Source organism: Arachis ipaensis, chromosome B7 (assembly GCF_059453495.1).
Source record: "Arachis ipaensis isolate K30076 ecotype BB chromosome B7, ASM5945349v1, whole genome shotgun sequence".
Lineage (NCBI taxonomy): Eukaryota > Viridiplantae > Streptophyta > Magnoliopsida > Fabales > Fabaceae > Arachis > Arachis ipaensis.
Window position 1 is genome coordinate 136,647,777 of NC_142442.1, and position 9,631 is coordinate 136,657,407.

The window sequence follows — 9,631 nt, forward strand, 5'->3', positions numbered from 1 at the left end:
TCTCTTGTCTAATATATAGAGCTACTACACCAGTTAAAATGGAAATTACTTTTAACCCCTTCTTGTTATTCTACTTTTTTTTTATATCCCCAATATCCCCATTCAAACTCAAGTTGTGTCGAGGAACAATTCTGAGTTTGGTCTTAAGTCTTTCAAACGATAAAGTTGAAAGGAATTTGGTAAGAATATCAGTTATTTGCTTAATCCTTGGTATATTGACAATTTGTATTTGCTTCGAATTGACTTTATCTTTGACGAATTGAATGTCCAATTAAAGATGCTTTGTCTTATCATGCAATATTGGATTAGTGTGAGAAACACAATACTTAAATTATCACAGTAAATGGCTGGATTTGTAGGTATTTCAATCTGTAACTCCAAAAGAAGGTTCCTGATCTGGACAAGTTCAACTTCACATGCAGCAAGACTCCAAAACTCATCTTTAGTGGAGGACCTGCGAATAGTAGTTTGCTTTCTGCATGACCATGAGATTAGATTAGTACCTAAGAATGCATAATAACCAGAGACTGACCTTCAATCCTCCAAAAGCTGACCTTGAATTGCCGTCAATACTTGTTGTTACTAAGTCTTGTGATTTCTTTCTCCTAATTTATCACTAATCGGAGTAAAGGGTCGGGAGTTGAATAATTGAGGTGGGAAAGAAAAGGGATTGAGATTAGCAAGATTATTGTTGTTGTTGTTGTTGCCAGAATTTTCAAGATTTGAATTGTTGTTGTTGATTCCAGGAGGTGAATTGTTAGATGAATATGAAGATGCATCCACAGTTGAGAAAAATCAGAAGCTCTTGATATCATATAGAAACTCAAGTATAAAAGTTTAAAGAACAATAAAAGAACAAAAAATTAATAACAGAGAGTTAAAATCCAAAAGACAATAAAGTAGAGAAGAGTATATTGAACCCAAAAAGATTAATCTAAATAATAGTGTATTAAATCATTAGAATTGTACATGAGTGGATAGAAGATACATCACCAAGTCATAACTCTCTCTTCTAATATATAGAGCTACTGAAAGGTATCAGATTCTTGAAGAAAGAAGGAGAAGAGTAGATAAGAGCTTTGAGGGCTCAGAGAAGGAAGATAAGAGAAGAGCGTAGAAGAGTGTGAAAGAGAACAATATTGTTATTCATTACTAATTGTGAAAAAGCAGATCATAAAGGAGGTACAGTGAAGATATTTATAAGGTGTGATTACAGATTGTTTAGGCTGGGAGTAACTAACTAAAGGTGAGTGTAATTGATTTAGTGTAACTAACTACTGAGCTGTCATTAATAACTTCCAACTGCTTTGACAGTTTGTAACTACTTTTGCTTCTGCATTCTGTGTATGGAGTTATCTGGCTATATACACTTACATGCCCCTTGAAACCAAGGGCTACCTCAGCTACTCCAGACATTAGGGTGCTGCTTCAAACACTCTTAATGAATCCCCACACCTCAGGAAAGCAGCTACTGGAAGAGGCTTTGTTAGAGTATCTGTTAGTTGATCCTGAGTTGGAATATGCTGCACAAAGATTTTTTTTTTTGGTGACAAAATCTCTGACAAAAGACTGACTTAGTGCAAAATGTTTGGATTTGTTATATAAAATTGGATTTGCTGACAATAGTACAGCACTCTGATTGTCACAGTAGACTACAGGCTTGGTAGAACAAGGGAGTTTTATTTCTCCTAGCAAGTTTTGTAACCAAATGATCTCACTTACAGCATCTGATATGCCCCTGAATTCTGCTTCAGTGCTACTTTTGGATACTGCAGTTTGTTTTTTGCTCGCCCATGACACCAGGTTTGATCCCAAGTAAATTGCATAGCCATTTGTTGACTTTCGGTCATCAATATCACTGGCCCAGTCCGAGTCACAGAATCCATATATTCTGAGGTTGGTGAATTTGCTGAATCTCAGCCCGTGTTGTATGGTTCCTGCTAGATATCTGAAAATACGCTTGACAGCCTTCCAATGAGATTCAAGGAGATTGTGAAGAAACTGTGCTACTTTGTTCACTGAGAAGGAGATTTCTGGTCTGGTTATTGTGGCATATTGTAGGCCACCAACAATTGACTTGTACAATGTGGGATTGGTAAATGCAGTGTCCCCAAAGGCAGAGAGTTTCAGGAAGGAGGTCATGGGGGTTGGGATGGATTTTGCATTGCTCATATCAACTTTCTTTAGTAGGTATCTATATTTAGTTTGTTTTAATGTGACTGTGCTTGTGGAGCTTCTGTGGACTTCAATTCCAAGAAAATAGTGCATTTTTCCAAGGCTTTTTAGTGAGAAGGTGTTGTGCAATTGTGCCATGAAGGTGGTAATCTCACTTTCAGAGGTGCCAGTGACTAGTATATCATCAACATAGATAAGAATGTAGATGGCAGAGGTGGCTGTCAGTTTGGTGAAGAGGGATACATCAGATTTGGTGCTTGAGAAGCCAAATTGGTTGAGAGCAGCACTTAATTTTGTGAACCATGCCCTTGGAGCTTTCTTGAGCCCGTAGAGCGATCTTTGGAGCTTGCAAACTTGCTATTTGTTGGAGGAGACAAAACCCTCAGGCTGTTGCATGAATACATCTTCATAGAGATCACCATTCAAGAATGCATTGTTGAAATCAAACTGGTGAATTTTCCATCCCTTGGCTAGCGCTATGCTTAACATGATTCTAACAGTCATAGGTCTCACTACTGGACTGAAGATCTGATCATAGTCCGCTCCTTGCTTCTGATGAAACCCCTTTGCCACAAGCCTGGCCTTGTACTTCTGGATGCTGCCATCTGGATTTTTTTTTTACTCGGAACACCCATTCGCAGCCTATGGGAGCTGAGTGAGCTGGAGGATCGACAAGCCACCAGGTACAGTTGTTTTGTAAGGCTGATAATTCTTCTTCCATAGCTTCTCTCCAGTGTGGGGTACTAAGAGCTTGTTCTATTGACTTTGGCAGGTTTTGATCTACACATTCCTCCGCAGCTGAGGCTAAGGTAGTTGTGAACACTCATGGCTTAAAGATGCCATTTTTGCTTCTAGTCACCATTGCATGTGTGTTCTGGGCAGTGGGTGCTGGAGGCATTGATTCTACGGCTGCCTGCAACAGAGAGTTAGAGAAATCTACAGTGGTAACAGAGTCAGTGGCTGCATTGTGCTCAGTGACTGCAACAGATGTATCAGGTAATGAATTAGATACAGCATTGATATTAGTGGAATGTGTATCATGAATGTCTATGCATGCAGGTGAGGAAGAGGGACTAGGGGAGGGCTGGGGTTGAGAGATTTGACGAAATGTGAAGTTTGAGGGTGGGGAGAGGACCGGGTTGGTTGGTTTAGGTGGTGGGGTTTTGAATAGAGTTGGATAAGAAAATTCATGCTCCCAAAAAATTACGTTTCTTGACATGTAGACTCTGCCAGATGGGGATAGGCACTTATAGCCTTTGTGGTCTGAACTGTACCCTATGAAAATGCATTTATGAGATTTGTGATCGAATTTGTGTTTATTGTATAGTTTTAACAAGGGGTAACATGTGCACCCGAAAGATCTTAGGTGCTGATAGTCAGGTGTGGTGTGGAAGAGGGTTTCAAGAGGAGTTTTGAAGTTGAGGACTTGGGTGGGTAAGCGATTTATCAGGAAGGTTGCAGTTAGGATGGCTTCATCCCAAAAGGAGAGAGGTAGAGAGGCTTGAGAGAGTAGGGTGAGGCAGGTTTCGATTAGATGTCTGTGTTTTCGCTCAACACACCCATTTTGCTAGTGTGTGTGAGGACAAGTGAGTCGGTGCTGAATTCCTTGGTTTGCAAGATGCTGGGCGAAGGGTTTTAAAAGATATTCACCACCATTGTCTGTTTGAAGAGCTTTAATTTTGTGGCCAGTTTTGGTTTCAATCATGGTTTGAAATTGACAGAAGGCTGAGAAGGTTTGGGACTTGGTTTGCAGTAGATAGGTACATGTGTATCTGCTGAATGCATATATGAAACAAGCATAGTATCTGTAACCGGACTTACTGGGTATTGGGGCAAGCCCCCAAAGGTCGGAGTAGATAAGTTCTAAGGGTGTGGTGTATTGTGTTTGGGAGTGAGGGAATGGGATTTGGTGTATTTTGTTGATGCAGCAAGGTTCACAGGTTGTAGTAATGGGAGTGTTGTCCTGGGGTAAGTGAATATTGAGGCTAGCCAAAACGATTTTTGTGACTTTGGTGGAGGGATGACCAAGTCATTTGTGCCAAAGGTCTAAGGAGTTGTTGGTATTGGTGCTTGTGATTTGGTTGAGTGAGATTTCAGTTGTTGTTTTAGTAGTGGGAGTGGTGTGTGTGACTTGATTAGGTGAGGTTTTGGCTGGGTAAGTGTTATGGTAAAGGGAATTGGCTGGGTGATTGCTACAAGTATGTGGTGCATTACTTGAGTTTATTGTTATTATACAAGAATTCAATGCAGCATTAGTTGGAGGTTTGCCATGGCAGTCATTGTTCATTGTAGTATTGGAATCAGATGCACAATGATTTAAAAATGCAGTAGTACATTTAAGAGTGTTGGAAAAGGTGTTTGTATTGTATTGAGAAGAAATTGTATCAAAGTTTGCATTTGTATTTGAATCTTTGTAGAGATTCTTATTGACACTGCTTTGAACACTGTCAAAGTTTGCATTTACATTTGAGTCTTCATGGACATTCTTATTGATACTACTTTGGACACTAGAGTTGATTGCACTATTGGCACTTTCTATTGACTTGCTGCAACTTATTTTTTTTTCACTTTTCTTTTCTTTTGACTAATGACAGCAGACCACATGTTTTCCTTCTTTTCCACCTGGTACAAGTTTGATACTGACATTTGCACAAATGCTCTTTTCAGCATTGGCTGCTTTTTCTTTTTCAACTTTGCAGCTTGATCTTTGAACCTAAATGTCATCAAATCTATACAATCCATTCCTAAGTCTGCCTTGCAGCTGAACCTTTTTGGACTCCTGACATTTTATAGCACATAAGTAAGGCCAAAATTCAAAGAATACTCCATTATCTAATGCAAACTTTGATACACTGATTAGATTTTTTGAAATTGTAGGAACATGAAGCAAATTCTGAAGTTTGAAGGTTTTGTTTGACACAGATGCATGAATGATAGACCTTCCAATATTAGCAATGCTCATACCTTTCTCATTACCTCCAAACACCTGTTCAGGTCCCTGATATTCTGAGCTGTTAATTAGGTTCAATTGGTCGAATGTAATGTGGTGAAAGGCTCCTGAATCCAGATACTATCTTGGATCTGAGCTGGTGCCTGGAGTTGTGAGCAGTGCTTGAGGATTTTGGTTTGTTTGTTGAGGTTGTTGAGGTGGCTGCCTGTATGGCTGAGCATGTAGGCTTTGGGGTTGGTAATAGGGCTGGGCTGGTTGGTTGGGTTGGTAATAGGGCTGGATCAGTTGGTTTTGTTGGTGAAATTCATCATTTGGTGGTGGAGGTCCAGTGTTGGGGTGTTGGAGCTGTGGATTCTGGTAATCCGGATTGAATTTATGATAGCACTGCCATATAGTGTGACCTGTCCTCCCACACAGTTGGCACTGGGGTCTGTTGTTCTGCCACCACGATCTGCCTGATCTGAAGGAATTTCTTTCTCTGCCTCTTCGACCTGTTTGACCTCTGCCATGGTCTCTTGCGTAACTCTCATACGGTACTTCAGTTTGATACTCCATTGCTTTCTTGCTTGAATCAGGTTTCTTGTGCACTAGATTTGCATGCACTATATTCAGATTTGTTTTGCGGAATCTCTCATTCACTTCTTCCTGTGCTAACAGTTGTGATTCTAATTCATTGATGGACATATGATCGGATCTTCCATTAACCATGGTGATAAAGGCACTGAATTCTTCATCTAATCCTCCGAGTGTGCATTCAAAATATTCTTCTTTTGTTAACGGAGCCCCAAGGGCAGAGAGAGAGTTTGCTACCTTATTAATCTTTGTGATGAACTCTGCTGCGGATGAATTGTGCTTCTTGATTGATTTCAGCTGAGTTTTCAGCAACTTGATCTTTGATTTTATTCTGGCTGCAAAGTGTTCTTCAAGAACTTTCCAGATTTCATGAGCATATTGATATTCAACTACTTTGTTTACAAAAGAATTCATCCATTGTAGACAACATCCACGCTACAAAACATTCATCTCTTTGCTCCCATTCTTCAAATTCTAGAGACACCCGTTCAGCTTCTTAATCTTCCACTAAGTTGAATTTTCTTGGCATTGAGCGTGCTGAGATGTGGCTTTGTAATCGATTTGCTTTGATGCAGGCCAGAGCTTGTCTATTCCAGACTTTGAAATTGTCTTCATCTAATTTGATTGTTGTAGGAAAGTTTGCAATTGCAGCCATGGATGAAGATGAATGAGCTTGCATCGCGGAAAAGTCTGGTAGAGCCATTGGATCAGAATCGAAGCTCTGATACCATGAAAGGTATTAGATTCTTGAAGAAAGATGGAGAAGAGATAAGAGCTTTGAGGGCTCAGAGAAGGAAGATAAGAGAAGAGTGTAGAAGAGTGTGAAAGAGAACAATATTGTTATTCATTACTGATTATGAAAAAGCAGATCATAAAGGAGGTACAGTGAAAATATTTATAAAGTGTAATTACAGATTGTTTAGGCTGGGAGTAACTAACTAAGGGTGAGTGTAATTGATTTAGTGTAACTAACTACTGAGTTGTCATTAACAACTTCCAACTGCTTTGACAGTTTGTAACTATTTTTGCTTCTGCATTCTGTATATGGAGTTATCTGGCTATATACACTTACAGCTACTACACAGTTAAAACAAAAAATTATTTCTAATTCTTTTTTATTATTCTACTTTTTCTTTTATATCCTCAATAAAAATGTTATTTTTTATGTATTTTTAATATTATCCTTAATTATATTATTATTAACAATTATTAATATAAACTTAGTTTTAATATATTATTATAATAGAGATTCACATTTAAATATTGTATGTATTAGATAAATAATTTAAATTAAATATATAAAATTATAATATCTTATAATATTTATAAAATACAATAAAAAATAAATAAAAATATTTATATTTTATTTTATAATAAAGATAAATTTATTATTTAACATATAATATACATTTTAATTTGGATATAATGTAGCTAAGAATTTTAACGTAATTTTATTATATTATAATTTATTCTTGTTTCATCTTTTTTGTCTAAACAAAAAAATCTTTGTTTCATTTTTTTAATTTATTTTTTCTTCATCTAAATAATACATAGATTTACTTCTCTTTTTATTTTTTTCTTTTATTTTTTTTGTATTTTTTATCATCTATCCAAACAAAGTATTAGTCATAGAATTGATTAAGCGTGATAATTGAAGAGTTTTAGAAAAAGATCTTCTCTAATGATATGATATGAAATTGTCTTGGCCATGTAATGATTTAACAAATACACTAAACGTATTAAAAAGATTTAATTTTGTATTTCTTGTTATAAACCTTGTAATTTAACATGCATTCTTAAAATATAAATTAGCTAAACTCTTTAAAAATTATTAACCAAAGTAATGGTAGTATTAAGAATGATATTCAATAATGTGGATAATAGTTAATATGTTTTAAAAACATAATAATTATTTATTATTAAAAAAAGCATGATAATGATGAAATACAAATTTTTTAAATAATCAAATTAATTTTTTTTTTAAAAAAATTAGGATAAAAATTAAAAATAAAAATATTTAATAATAAAAAAATTAATAAATAATAATCAAAACTTATCTTATTTAATATTTATTAATTATTATAAAATTAATAAAATAAATTATAATATTCTTTTTTGTCTTTCTAACTATACTCAATTAACAAATATATTTGACCTCCAATTAACAAATAAATTTGAGCTTAAGAAAATAGAAGGAAACAGAGTAGCTGTTAAGACATGTAATTGGTCCTCGTGGGGATGCATTAAAGAGAAGTGTGTCAGTTATTGAGGGCACCAAAAGTGATGCCAGAAACAAAAATGTGACACACGCAGATCACATATTGATTTTATTGTCCTCTCTTCTAACTACTAATATGTAAGTAGCATATCTTACTTTATTTTATTTTTATGTTTTTTAAATTTAAAACATAAATTGGGACTCTTAATATTCTATTTTATGACGTGTTTTAAATTATGTTTATGCTGATGCAGAAAAAAAAAAGGAGCAATAAGAAATATAAATTTCGAATTAAAAGATTACAGAAAATATTATTTGTGGTAAAATATTAAATTTTAATCACTGTAATAATATTTTATGATAAATACAAAATATGTTCATTTATTATTATCATAATTTAATGTTAAAATATGGTGGCTAAATTTCGTTTTTGTGGTAGAACAAGTGTAATTTTATTTTTATAAAGTCTAACTAACTATATATATTAATTCAGAAATGATAAAAAAAAATATTGAATTAAAGTAATCTAGGTATATATCATTTGTAGCCTTATTTAAGTATTTCTTTTCGTAATTCTTTTGATAAGAAGGATTTTTTTTAAAAGAACACAATTGATCTTGTTTAAATTTGTTTTAGTACACAATTATTTGTAAAGATTTTTGTTTTAGAAAATCCAAATTGAATAATTATTTTACACTGCTGGATGCAAAAACATTACAATAATGAGATCATATAATAATTCTAGGAAAACTATTTCTTATTTAATATTTTTAGTGATAAGAGTAAAGTATCGTTTTTGTCCTCAACGTTTGGGGTAAGTCTTATTTATGTCCCTAATGTTTAAATCGTCCTATTTATATCTTTAACGTTTATAAAAGTGATTTAATGTTATCCTACTAATAATTATACTAACAAATCAGATTATATTTTTCAATTATTCTCACTTGGATGTATTCATTCTCAATTAGGTCTCACTTGGATGTGGTCGATTTTAATATTATACCCACTATTTGTGTTTAGATTCAATTATGTCCCTAGAAAAGTGAATTATGTAAATGTTGTAGGAATTAGTTTCAACATTTGATGAGCTATTTTTCGGAGTAGATCATCGATTCTATCACAGACATTTGTATTCTAACTTCAATAAGAGATTTTTAAAACTCAAACTAAACCACTTATGATGTGTAATTGACGGTAGGATAACATTGAATCACTTTTACAAACGTTAGGGATACAAATAAGACGATTTAAACGTTAGACACACAAATAAGATTTACTCCAAACATTGGGGACAAAAACGATACTTTACTCTTAGTGATAATAATGGAACAAAATGTTAATTATTTTTTTTCAAAACCTCACTAATTTCAAACTCCAAAAAAATCTATATAATGGCCAATGTACATTTTGTGATTTGATACTTTCCAAGTTGCCATGCAAAAATTGTCGGAACAAAGATTAAAAGTACAAATTATTTTGAACCAGTACACCATGGGAAATTAATTAATTTCACTATTTCTCAAATTAAAAGCCAAAACAGATTCTCTTTGAGTTCTCTTACAGCTTTAATTTCTATATTCACAACTATGCCCTTACAAAGTATCTATTGAAAGTAGGGTTTCTCAGGTTTATGTTTGAAATTTGAAAATTGAAGACAATTAAAAAGAGTGTGCTTGACTGGTAGCTATAGATTGTTCTTTCATTTCGGTAATAAT